This window comes from Echiichthys vipera, assembly GCF_963691815.1.
Source record: "Echiichthys vipera genome assembly, chromosome: 7".
Classification (NCBI taxonomy): domain Eukaryota; kingdom Metazoa; phylum Chordata; class Actinopteri; order Perciformes; family Trachinidae; genus Echiichthys; species Echiichthys vipera.
In genome coordinates this window covers 1,655,779-1,668,278 of record NC_139832.1, presented here as the reverse complement: position 1 = coordinate 1,668,278, position 12,500 = coordinate 1,655,779, and the positions used below count along the sequence as shown (strand labels likewise).

Below are 12,500 nucleotides of genomic sequence, written 5' to 3'. Positions count from 1 at the left end.
CCTGCCCTCCATCCTGATTCCAAGTCCCGACATCAAGCTCTAAAAAAATACGGGTGTCCGTTTCACAAACTGGGGTCAGCTCTGAGAGTTGAAGAGGATCAGGAAGAGTTTGTGGGGAACGGCTTCCTCATGTTGGCTAAAGAGAGCGAAGGAAGATGGTGGTCTTGGTCTTGGGCTTTGGACCCTGAACGCTCGCCGTCATGTCTGGATAAACCCGTCCTGCTGCTGGCATCTTCTCACCGCTTCCTGTTTCAGCTCCTCATCCTCTTTGGGAAACTTCCAGAGTATTCTGAATGCCTTTAAAGTCGTCCAGGACAAAATCGACGTGTTCAACTCTCAACTCTTAAGGTTAAAGACGTAAATTAGTCCTTCTCAGGGACTCCAGAGAAGTTCCCTCTGCACCTGATCCAGGTTTCTCCAGGGTCTTCCAGGTTGCCGCTCATGAATCCAGAACCAACGAGTGGATTCGTTTCTCCACCTTGCAGATATTTAGGAAGACATGACGCCGGCAGTCTGCAGCAGGTTTTGCAGCCGCTCACGTCCACTGTCACCCAATTTGCAACATAATCCACTTGGATTATAAACCCCTCTTCCCCACGGAGAGAGAGAGAGAGAAAGAGAGGGAGAGAGAGAGAGAGAGAGAGAGAGAGAGGGACTGGGGGGAGGGAGGGGAGGGATTGGAGCAGGGGATTGGACGAGGGCTCGGTTTTATCTAAGAGGATTAGAGCAATTTCTGGAGACAGGCTCTCCTGCGACCAATCGGAGCAGCCAGAAGAAGAGAAACCCCGAGGTTCAGTTCGGCTGAAAGAGAGAGAGGGCGAGCGGCCAACTGTGACATGATGCCCCGACACACACACACACACACACACACACACACAACACACACATAAATGACTCACACACACTCAGACAACGAGCTGAATGTTAACACAGAAATAAAAACCACACTCCCGTGAACATATGAGTTACACTGAATTGACCCTTGTGTGTGGGGGGGATTCGACCTTCAGCAGCTCTGAGGGCAGTGCCTGGCTCAGGGGCAGCAGCAGGCAGACATCTGATATTTGACACGACTAAAACACACACACACACACACACACACACACACACACACACACACACACACACACACACACACACACACACACACACACACACACACACACACACACACACACACACACACACACACACACACACACACACACACACACACACACACACACACACACACACACACACACACAGAGTCCCAGGTTTCAGTCTTTTTGGGAAGCACATGTAGCATCTAAGCGCCAGGATTGGCCCGGCGTCCATGCTCATACGCTCAGGTGTTATCCTCTGACCAATGGGACTGTCCTGACCCTAAACACCCGAGGTCAGCGCCTGACCTCGACCATCTGCCCGACCGCTCTGCTGTTACGAAGGGCGGGTTAAGCAGTGGGATTCATACCAACGCCTCTGGACCGCATCGACTGGGACTTTCAATCTAATCTGATAAAAACCTAATTTGGGGCAAATCTGTTGATTGGAGCTCACCACCATCGCTGCTCTTCACCCTCCTCATCGTAACCGGCAGCTGCTGCAGAGAAACATCTGACCTGCGCCGGTGTCCTCGGCTTTATTTGTAGTGTTTGTGTGGATAATGTGTCATCTCTCAGAACCATGTGCTAAGATGTGACTGAGGTGGAGAGTTGGTCTAGGTGTAAACAGTGTCTGGCTTCTGCAGATGCAGGACTGCCAGGTTTAACAGATCCTGGGCTCCAGTGGCTGTTGGCACTGTGGTCACTTCAACTCCTTATTTCTATCCAGTTTTTATCCAGTGGGGCACTGTTGCACTTTGTTTGCTTGTTGTTGAATTGATGTTAATTGTTATCCTGTAAAATTTTGTTTTTTGCTGCTGGCTGCACAGCCATCTGACCAGGACCAGGACCAGGCTGGGACTGGTCCCACTAACTGGTGTGAGATCCAGGTATTTAACCTCTCACAGGCCGATGATGTCACTGAAACCCTTTGTGCTCCAGGTGCCAACGACCGTCGTTAGAGTGGCAGTCGTTGGTGGGAAGTTGGTTTGGACTTTGTTAGTGCTCTATTGAGTCTTGACAATTAAGTCATGTGACTCCAACACAGTAACGAAGCTGAAACCAACTTCCACCAACGAATGTCACTCTAACGACGGTCGTTGGCACTTGGAGCACAAAGGGTTCCAGTGACAACATCGGCCTGTGAGAGGTTAAATACCTGGATCTCACACCAGATAGTTGGACCAGTCCCAGCCTGGTCCTGGTCCTGGTCCTGGTCCAGTCCCAGCCTGGTCCTGGTCCTGGTCCTGGTCCTGGTCCTGGTCTTGGTCCTGGTCAGATGCGTACATGAACTGATGAAACCTCTTGGATGAGAGGGGAAACGTCTTCCTCGTCCAGTTGCTTTGGACTGAACTTGCTCTGAGGACCATCTAGCATCTACTGATCTCAGGGTGGACGACACTTAACTGATATTATTCATCAGACTCGACTCAAATCTGTATGAATATTGTTACTATTTGATTTATGTTAAATAAATAAATAAATCCTGTTGTGAATAAGGCTTTAGAGTACGAGACTCAAACGTTTTGTGTCCCGGACTGAGAGCGGTGAAATCACCTCATGCTTGATTTCTTTATATTGATTCAGTGTCAAACACCAGATTGTTTCCTTTTTGAAGTCCTAAATGAGTCTGACCTTCTTATTTACAGTAGATCTGAAATGTAAAGCCTCTTACAGTGAGTTTGAGGCCTCGGCTCCTCAAACGCTGTCTGACAGACTTGACTTTGAAGAGTAATACAGCCGCTCTAACCTTCATCATCACAACTACACGTCTGCTCCTCATTCATGTTAACTCAACTACGACTCACTGAGGTGATCAGGTGATCAGATGCTTAAAGTGCAGGTCTGCTGGCAGCACTTTGGTGGTTTCATGCATTATTGATGAGCGTAGTGGACGAGAATAACCACAGAGGGATCAATGAGAGGGAGAGAAGGGATGATACTCATCATGTGCATCGACACAGACTGATAAATTACAATGTGACATTCATGCTGTCTTTAATTACCTCTAAATAATCTGAATAGGCAGGATGTAAATGGTTATGATGACTACTCTGTAGCACACCTGTTCCTGTCCTGCTGTGGAAACTAATGAGTCAACAGCTCCCTCTAGTGTTTAAAGACACAGGTGCACTTGTGCAGCTCACAGGCTCCGACCTCAACCCTAAACCTGAGTCTCAACCCGAGAAGGAAAGACTAACGAAGTGTTTCAAAGTGTGAAACTGAAATAATCAGAGAGGGAAAGTAAAAGAGCAGAAGATGTGACGGGACAATGAATCCAGCACGACGTCATCACAGAAGAGAAGTCTGCAAAAGCACTTCGACACCTTTCAAGAGCACGTTTCAAAATGTTAAATATGCACTTTTAATATGGTATCGATGGGACTGAGGTTAACAGGGAAGAAAATCAACCGTGTGCAGGCTGTGAAATCTAATAACTCGGGGAAATTATCTGTTTTTGTGACTTTTCCTTTGCTGTGAAACTGAAAATTAAAGAGTTTTTTTTAATATATCAAAGTTTAAAATTCTGGTTTCACGACAATATTACTGGAGTAAAATTAGTGATAAATAAGTGACATATAATTAAGATAAATACAAATAATTAGATAAATAATAACCTACATTTTTTGACATCTTACAATTCAATTCAATTATATTTATAGTGCCAAATAAACAGAACGAGTACAGCGACAAGTCCTTTGTCTGAGGCTGTTGAAGGTCGTTAGTCATTATTGCCAGTGCGGTCTCGGTGCTGTGATTCGCTCTAAATCCTGACTGGAAATCCTCAAATAACGGCTAAAGGCTAAAGTCTGGTTCCTTTGACCAGTGTGAGTGCAACCGTATCACGTCTAGGAGCGGCACGCTTGCCGTCCACGGCCCGTTTGGGAGAGGTGGGCTTTAGTAAAGCACGTTTGCACGTGTACGAGCAGGAGCGTGCACACGTGTACGAGCACGAGGCCTACGGCGGTTCTGAGGTCATTTCCTGTGCGCCTGTTGGGACGTAGAAAAAAGAAGGAGGGACCATGCGCGGACATTTCAAACAATGGCGGTGAAAGGTTCACGTTGGTGTGATGCGGAGGTGGAGTGTTTACTGCAGATTTGGTCGATGAAAAGATTCAAAAACAGTCGAAAAGACGCACAAAAACTCCGAGGTCTACGGAAAGATCTGGAAACAAAGCCACGCATCGCCATGACGTCATCAATGCGTGTGACGTGTTACGGCGTGATGACGTATAGGCAGCAAGAAGCATTCTCCGAGGCCCAGGTAGTGTGAGTACAAACGGGCCTGGAGGGGGGGACAAGGACCCTAAAGCACGGGGCACAATAAAGCTTTCATTCATTTACTATTTCTGAAGCATTACAACTCAAACAGCAATTTAACTTAATGTATATGTATACAGTATATACACTTAAATATATTAAGCACATGTGGCTCATGAAATGTAGGCTCTAAAACATATTTCTTATGTGACGCTTATAATAATATATATATATTTATGAAATCATCTCATTCACTGCTGACGTGCATCTGTGAGGAACACGACTCGTACTACAGAGACCTTCTCCTAAAACATAATGTACATTATGTTTATGATCTATATTCAATGTTTAATATGTTTAGGTAACACACACACACACACACACACACACACACACACACACACACACACACACACACACACACACACACACACGGAGTTATGAAACAGAAAGAAGAGTGTAGTGAAGTGACGGATCAGGTTTTAAGACACAACATCGTTTTTATGTTTCTGGTCACGAAGTTCAGTCGTCCTTTGACCACCGAGCGACTCACACACACCAGCACATTCCTCACTGGGACTTCTCAGAACTGTGTGTGTGTGTGTGTGTGTGTGTGTGTGTGTGTGTGTGTGTGTGTGTGTGTGTGTAAGGTGCTGATGAGGTGGGTTCCAGGTCCTCGAGGTGTCATGGAGGATCTGGTAACAGTGTGGCCTCAGTGTCAGAGCTCGGAGTAAATCACATACACACACACACACACACACACACACACATGCACACACACACACACACAAGCACTCACACGCACGCAAGCACTCACACGCACACACACACACACACACACACACGCACGCACACACACACACACACACACACTCTCACTCACACACACACACACACACACACACTTACTTACACACACACACTCACACACACTCACTCGCACACACACGCACACACACAAACACTCTCACTCACACACACACACTCTCACTCACATACACACACACACTCACACACACACACACACATACACATACACTCTCACTCACACACGCACTCTCACTCACACACACACTCTCACTCACATACACTCACACACACACACACACACATACACTCTCACTCACACACACACTCTCACTCACACACACACTCTCACTCACACACACGCGCACACACACACACTCTCTCAGTCCACACGCGCACACACACAAGCAAGCACGCACACGCACGCTCTCACACACGCACACACACACACAAACACACACTCACTCACACGCCCACACTATTTATATAATATACAAACTATACATTAAAACGACTGTTGTTCACCGTTAAATCTTTATATTTCTGAAGTATTGATGTTTGGATTCATTCATTCATTCAATTCTGAATCATCTCTGAGGACCGAAACACGTCCTCACCTGGAGAATCCATCCTTTAAAAACTCCGACACGCTGCAGGTGACAGACCGCAGCTCACAAACCCCTCTGCACATGCTCAGTACGCGCCCCCCCCCCAGTGGCAGTTGTAACATAACTGTGACACCTGAGTTGTGTGACACGTAGCGTGACATGCCGCTCACCGAGCACGCGGCTCCTCTTCACACTCAGCCCGGGGTCGGAGGTCAGGTGGCGTCCATAGCAACACGCCGGTTACTTAACCTCCTTCTTCCCACAAACACACACGGCTCTGCTCTCAAAACTGTAGAAGAAGAAGAGTTTATTATATTATTCATGTGACACACACACACAGGCCCGAAATACACACATGGACCGGCGCCCCGAGCAGATGGGGGTTCGGTGCCTTGCTCAACAGCACCTTGATGAGTGCCCACGAGATGAACTGGCACCTCTCCAGCCACCAGTCCACACTCCATTCATGGTCCACACAGGGACCCGAACCGGGGACCCTATGGTTCCCAGCCTGGTCACCTATGGACTGAGTCTTGTAGTGAGAAAACTGTAGCGAGTAGCCAATCAGAGGACAGATGAGTGACCTTCCCAAGACGTTGTGGCCATCTTGGATTTTTTTAAACGAGTGAGTTGACAGTAGAGAGAACAGGGGACAGAGAGACATGACCATGCGACTGTTTGATTAATTTAAAGGTGTGAAACTAAAGTCGAACTTCCTTTCTAACTGGATATCGTTTGAACAGGTAACTTTAGCTTTAGCTCAAAAAGGACGCTAACTCCAGTGATTTAGCGGCGTGCTAATGGTGGCCGTACTCGGATCACTTCTGGTTCTGTAGTTCAAATTAACATCAGTGCTGTAAACACAGGACCGTACGCCAGTCCTTCACAATAAAAGCACATGCTACCAAAGCTTCAAGGTACAAGAATCTTTATTAAAAGCTTTATTTATAAAAAATACAAAAAAGTACAGAGTGAAAGTTTTGCTTTTCCCTAAAAAAATCTGTTAAGTCTGAATTAATATTTGAAATGTCTGACTTTGTGTCCGGTTGTGTTTCTATGGTAGCAGCCAATAGCGTTGGGCGTTGCTGGTTGCCAGGGTTGCCTGTTGTTGGGTGCAGCTACTGTAGGCTGGCACTGGCTGAAATGGAGTTAGCCAATCCTGCAGCTGCTTGGGAGCCTCAGTGAAGGGGGCGTTCTTTGTCCCAGCAGCTGAGTGAGCGGAGACGGGCAACAACCAGAGTCACTATAGGCCGAGCATTCACTCCATGGACTGAGAGAAAGGAGAGGAACGCCATTCAAACGCACGCCCACATGGCTACGCTGCTCCTGGATGCTAACATCACTTTCATCTGCACTTAGCTGGAACGGCTAACGCTAACGGCTAACGCTAACTGTCAGTCAAACTCCTCTAATCCTTGTTTTGATGCTGAGGTTTTCAGGAGGGGACGGGTTCAAACAGGCTCAAACAGACTCCGGTCTCCTGGAGGCTACTGGGCCGGGTCTGACCAACCTGGCAACCCCACTGCTGGACTTCTTTTGTGCTGTTGCGACGACGATCTTGAGACACTAGATGGAGCTGTTCTGCTCATTCTCCATATTCAACCTTTAATCAAGTTTAAGTAAAGTAAAGAAAAAGACTCTGCTGAGGAAGTAAATACAAAACGTTTGCTCAACTTTGGCAAGTTTGGCACCGGAGGATCTAAAACAGCAGAAGCTCTCTGTTAAAGTTTAAACTTTAAAACTAAAAAAGGGGGGAATGGATCTCATACACAGAGAGAGACAGAGAGAGAGAGAGGGGAGAGTCAACAGTGCAAAGACGTCTCTTCAATCAACTGTGCTGTCCAGCGACCTTGGAGAGCTGCAGTGACCTATGAGCTTGATTTTGTTCTTGGCTAACTAGCGTGTTAGCGGTTAACTCGCATACAGTAGTTCAGTTCAGCTTCCTGCCTGCAGCAGCATCATCACCTGATGATGATGTAACGGTGACAGCAGAGTGACAGCAGCGTCACGTTCACCGATTATGTCTCTAAAGTAAGTTTAAAGTCAATTAACTGAACTGAAACCAGTGTCTGTGACAGGACGGGCACGAGCGGCACCGCCACCATCTGAACTTCTGTACTCTAAAGTATTTTGTGTGTTTTGAACGGTGGATTTTCTCTCTCCTGCGTATCGACACAGCAAACAGCTGCTGAGCCATCAAAGTCCAGTCCATCATCCTCAGCTTCATGTTAACACACTCACAACCACTGCTGAGTGAGTGTGAGTGTGTGAGTGTGTATGTGTGTGTGTGTGTGTGTGTGTGTGTGTGTGTGTGTGTGTGTGTGTGTGTGTGTGTGTTGAGGAGGGGGTTTCATCCCTCTGATATGGACGGCTTAGTCGGTCCGGAGTAAAACAATGGTCGTATTGAGGAGGACGTTGCCCCGCGTGGCCTGGCGTGGATGGAGGGTTATGGAGGGGTTTTGTGGGAGAGGGGGGTATTGGGGATGTTCGATGGGGGGTTGTTATGCGTAGAGACGCTGATCCCTGCAGCTGTCGCCTGGCACGCTCCGGCCTCGGGGAGAACCGACAGCTCACGTCACTGCCAAGTGTCCTGCTGCGGCCGGTGGGGGGGCCTCTGTCATCGTGGGGCATCTGGAGGGGGACGTTAAGGTGGGAGGGGTCGGGACCAACCACCACCACAACACCAACCCTCTCTCCCTCCCCACAGCTGTCTCCCTCACCCCTGGGCTGCATGTCACCCAGCTGCTTCACCCCCTGATGCCCCCTTAAGATGGAACGTGTCACAGTCTGAGCGTCAAGCCGTTTATGCCGCTCACACGTGATCTGTTGTCGAGTCGGAGCGTCAAAACGTAAAGCTGTCAATCTCTCTAACAAAGTAGGAGACGCATCAACCAGCCGGCTCACAGGAGACACTTGGACTCTGTGCGAGGGCCGTCCATAATTGCTCACTGTGATGATCTTCAGGTTTTTACAGCACGAACAGGAAATGAAAACATGATAGAACTGAAGGAATAAGTCTCTCCCTACGTGCACGATGTCGGCCTAATGTGGCGTCGCTGTGGCCGTCGGCCTCCTGCTCCTGCCCCCCAGCTTATCTGCTGACCCCTCCAAATATTACATCACACTCGTCCGTATCGTGTTGCTCAAAAGTTGAAATATTCACGGCGACATCTGTTTAATTAAGAATCCAGGCGCGATCGATGTGCCAAACCGCAAGTGCCGAGGTTTAAGCCGCCGCCCTCCTCCCCGCTGCATCACTGCCTGTTCTCTGTTCCTCCAGCGCTCGGCTCACAGTTGCTTTATTATTTATCTGCCGGCGTCGGGCCAACAGTTGCTGTTCTGCCTCTTGTCCTCTCTGAAGCCACCTGGAGCTGTCACTTCTGCTGCGGCTTGGACCGCTCAGAGACGGTCTGCTGAAAACCACTTTAACCCAAAGACATGATGGGTCCGATCCAAGAGGGGCAGCAGTCAAACTGGAGTTGTGTCGCGTCCGTTAAAGGTTCCTTGAGTTTGTCTTGAACAAAGTCGCGGTGGTTGAACTGGAAACCCACTGAGCTTCAATACTCTGCAGGTTTCTTCTGCTGCAGGAGACAATCGCCACCAGAAGAACGACAGTATTGTGTGAAACAACTCTTTCTGAGAAGCTAATAACTCTGTCCACCTGTCCACTGACACTAACTTTAGTCATTTGTTGTATCAAATCAATCTCTATTTTAGGCGGAGACTTCTTTGGGTTTGAGGACTTGTTGATGCTCGTCACAGTTTGATTATTGTTAGACTCAGGTGTGTTAGGGTAGGCAGAAACCTAAAACATGCAGGACAGTGGCCCTCCAGGACCGGCATCGCCCACCCCTGGGCTAGGAGGACTTGTTGAGGCTTGTCCTTAGCGAGGAGGAAAGGTCATTCCAGTGGACGATCTGATGAGTTTCACCATCCGTTGCAACAGTTGTTCATCTGTAAAAACTTAAACATCATCTCAGAGACGCCAACGCCTCCTCCCCCGGTCTACCTGATCCTCGTATCCACCTCTTCTCTCTGTGTTTCAGACGCTGTAAAGATAAGGGGCCCTCCATCAAACTGAGGCCACTCGCCCGCCGCCTCCCTGTGTGGTCACTCGTAAACTCGTCCTCGTGGCGGCCCGTGTCGCGGCCACTCGCCTTGTGCGTTAAAACATCTCGTTAAAGAGCCCGTTACCTTTGGACCGCGTGGTGCTCCGAGACAATAACACTTCACCTCACACACACACACCCACACACACACATATAAGCACGGACAGATGGTTTTCCACTTCTGGAGCAAGTCCTCGATAAACAAATCCACCCCGAAAACAAAGAGCTTTCACTGCGGATCGACCCCTGGATGCAGTTTCATTCGCCCGTTAAAGGAAGCAAAGGGTCGTGTCGTGTTGCAGCAGGGTCACTCACTGTCTTTACATCTTCGCTAAAGACGGTGAAAGAGTCTTCCCCTGTGGACATTTCATTTTAACGGGAACCAAATGAGTGTGGAGGGTTCAGAGGACGGAGGAGCGACCAGATCAGTGTTTGTGTGTCGAACAACACGGATGAAATAAAGTTCTGTGGCCTTGAACGGTAAAAACATGTTGTTCGTCCTCTTTGTTTTGTTTTGCTACAGCAGGTTGAACTCAGATTCCTTCAAACTGAATCAGAGGTCGGTGACTCACAGCGGCGTTACGAGGCAATGATTCGGTTTCACTGTAAAGATGTTTCTTGCGTTTGTCACTTTCTAAATGTTAAAACCAGACGCAGCTGAAGGGTTCGTCCTCAATGTCTGTCACAGGGGTTTTACCCACAGAAAATCTGCTTCACACACAACTTTCTCATGAAAATACCACAAAGGACTCTTGTAATCACAGTGCTGTCTTTACATTTGTCATATATCGATAGAAACAACCCGGGCTCTGGACTCTGCGACAGGACCTCAGGGCTGGGTTTCTGCTCTGATGTGCAGTGTCAGACCTTTTACAGGTGTGTGCCTTTCCAACTCATTCATTCATTCATCTTCATCCTCTTGTCCCTGTCGGGGTCGTGGGGGGCTGGAGCCGATCCCAGCTGACATGTGGCGTGAGGCGGGGTCCACCCTGGACAGGACGCCAGTCTATCACAGGACACATAGAGACGAACAGAGACAGACAACCATTCACACCTACGGGTGATTTAGAGTCATCAATGAACCGAACACCTGCACGTCTTTGGACTGTGGGAGGAAACCGGAGAACCCGGAGAAAACCCACGCAGACACGGGGACAACATGCAAACTCCACACAGAAGGGCCCCAGCAGGGATTCAAACCAGGAACCCTCTCGCTGTGAGGCGACAGTGCTAACCACCACACCACCATGTCACCCCTCATGTCCAATCAATTGGATTCACCTCAGGTGGACTCCAGGTAATCGAGATGATCATGAGAAATGGGAGGCACCTGAGCTTCAAGTGTCATAGCAAAGGGTCTAAATAAGGGATGTGACTTGATTCAGAGGACTAGGAAGATAAAACCAATGCATCACATTTTTTTGTTCTTCTATTTTAGTTACTTCTGTTATCTTTTAGTTTAGTTTGACACAACTTGCATTAGGGGTTAGACTGGGTATCTCCACCCCCTGTGATTTGAATTCACACTGTGGCCCCACTGTCTAAAAGAAAATCAGAGAATTAACTAAATCCTGGGGGCACTCGATCAGTTGGTGTGTGTGTGTGTGTGTGTGTGTGTGTGTGTGTGTGTGTGTGTGTGTGTGTGTGTGTGTGTGTGTGTGTGTGTGTGTGTGTGTGCTCTCAGCAGGAGTCAAACTGTGAAGTGAGTGTGTTGCTCTTGTGAAACAAAGAAACTACAAGAAATCAGAAGTCACTGCAGGAATCTATGACTCCGTGTTTGATTCATGTGACTCTAAAAAAGGCTCCATTGGTCCTGATGTTGTTGTAAATATGGAAGAATCTTTAGGTTGTTTCTCCCGTTGCAGTGATGTTATGCATCCTCCTCTATGCAGCAGACCTTGACCTTTCCTCTCCGGGGTCATTGCCAGCAGAATGAACGCAGCTCCGGTCCAAATTGAGCTTTAAAAACTTCTGGCACGGCCGTCGTCTCCCGCTCCGCCTCTTCAAACTATCAAAAAAAGGATTCCAACTTGGCACCACGCTCAGATTCTGCAGATTGAGTGGACGATTAACACACAAGAGGCTCTCAGAGCGGCAGAAATCCCCTCTCTGCTGCGCGGTGTCCCGTTACCCAGCACAATTTTCAGGGGTTTTAAGCGTCTTCCTGTGGAAATCAATATATTCTCTGTTCGCTAAAATGATTCACGGGGGAAGGTCGAACCAAAGCAAATCCTGAGCTCAGTGGCCGCCCGCTGCTGCTGAGAGGCCGTACTTCAAAGTGCTCATCCTCGGACCTGCAGATTAACCCCCGAACCGTCAGACAGCAGGCAGCCAACTCACTGTTACCTCCCTCAGTACAGACGCTGTTTAAGTTAATGGACTGTTCAGCGTTACTGCAGGTTCATAAAGACACCTGTCCAGCCAAAGTTTGCAGTAGACTGAAACGTATCAGTGGGCGTAACATTAAGTAAAGTCACCGCAGCAGCGCAAAAGACTGAAAATGTAAAAGATGAAACAGACGGATGATGACGATCAGTCTCAGACTTTAATGTTGAAGTCAAGTAATGTCCGTACAGCAGCTGGAAGCAGCTATTTGTCATGTGAAAGAAGTCAAAATTAAAGGTTGTTTCATA

At 48.1% G+C, this 12,500-nt stretch overlaps 1 protein-coding gene across 1 annotated transcript in view; it reads right to left on the bottom strand.

Annotated features, from left to right (window-relative positions):
- LOC310949033 (voltage-dependent calcium channel subunit alpha-2/delta-4-like) overlaps window positions 1–12,500 on the bottom strand; it is a gene marked incomplete at its 5' end in the record, with an annotated part of 105,349 nt that overhangs the window by 89,892 nt on the left and 2,957 nt on the right. The window lies entirely within an intron of this gene.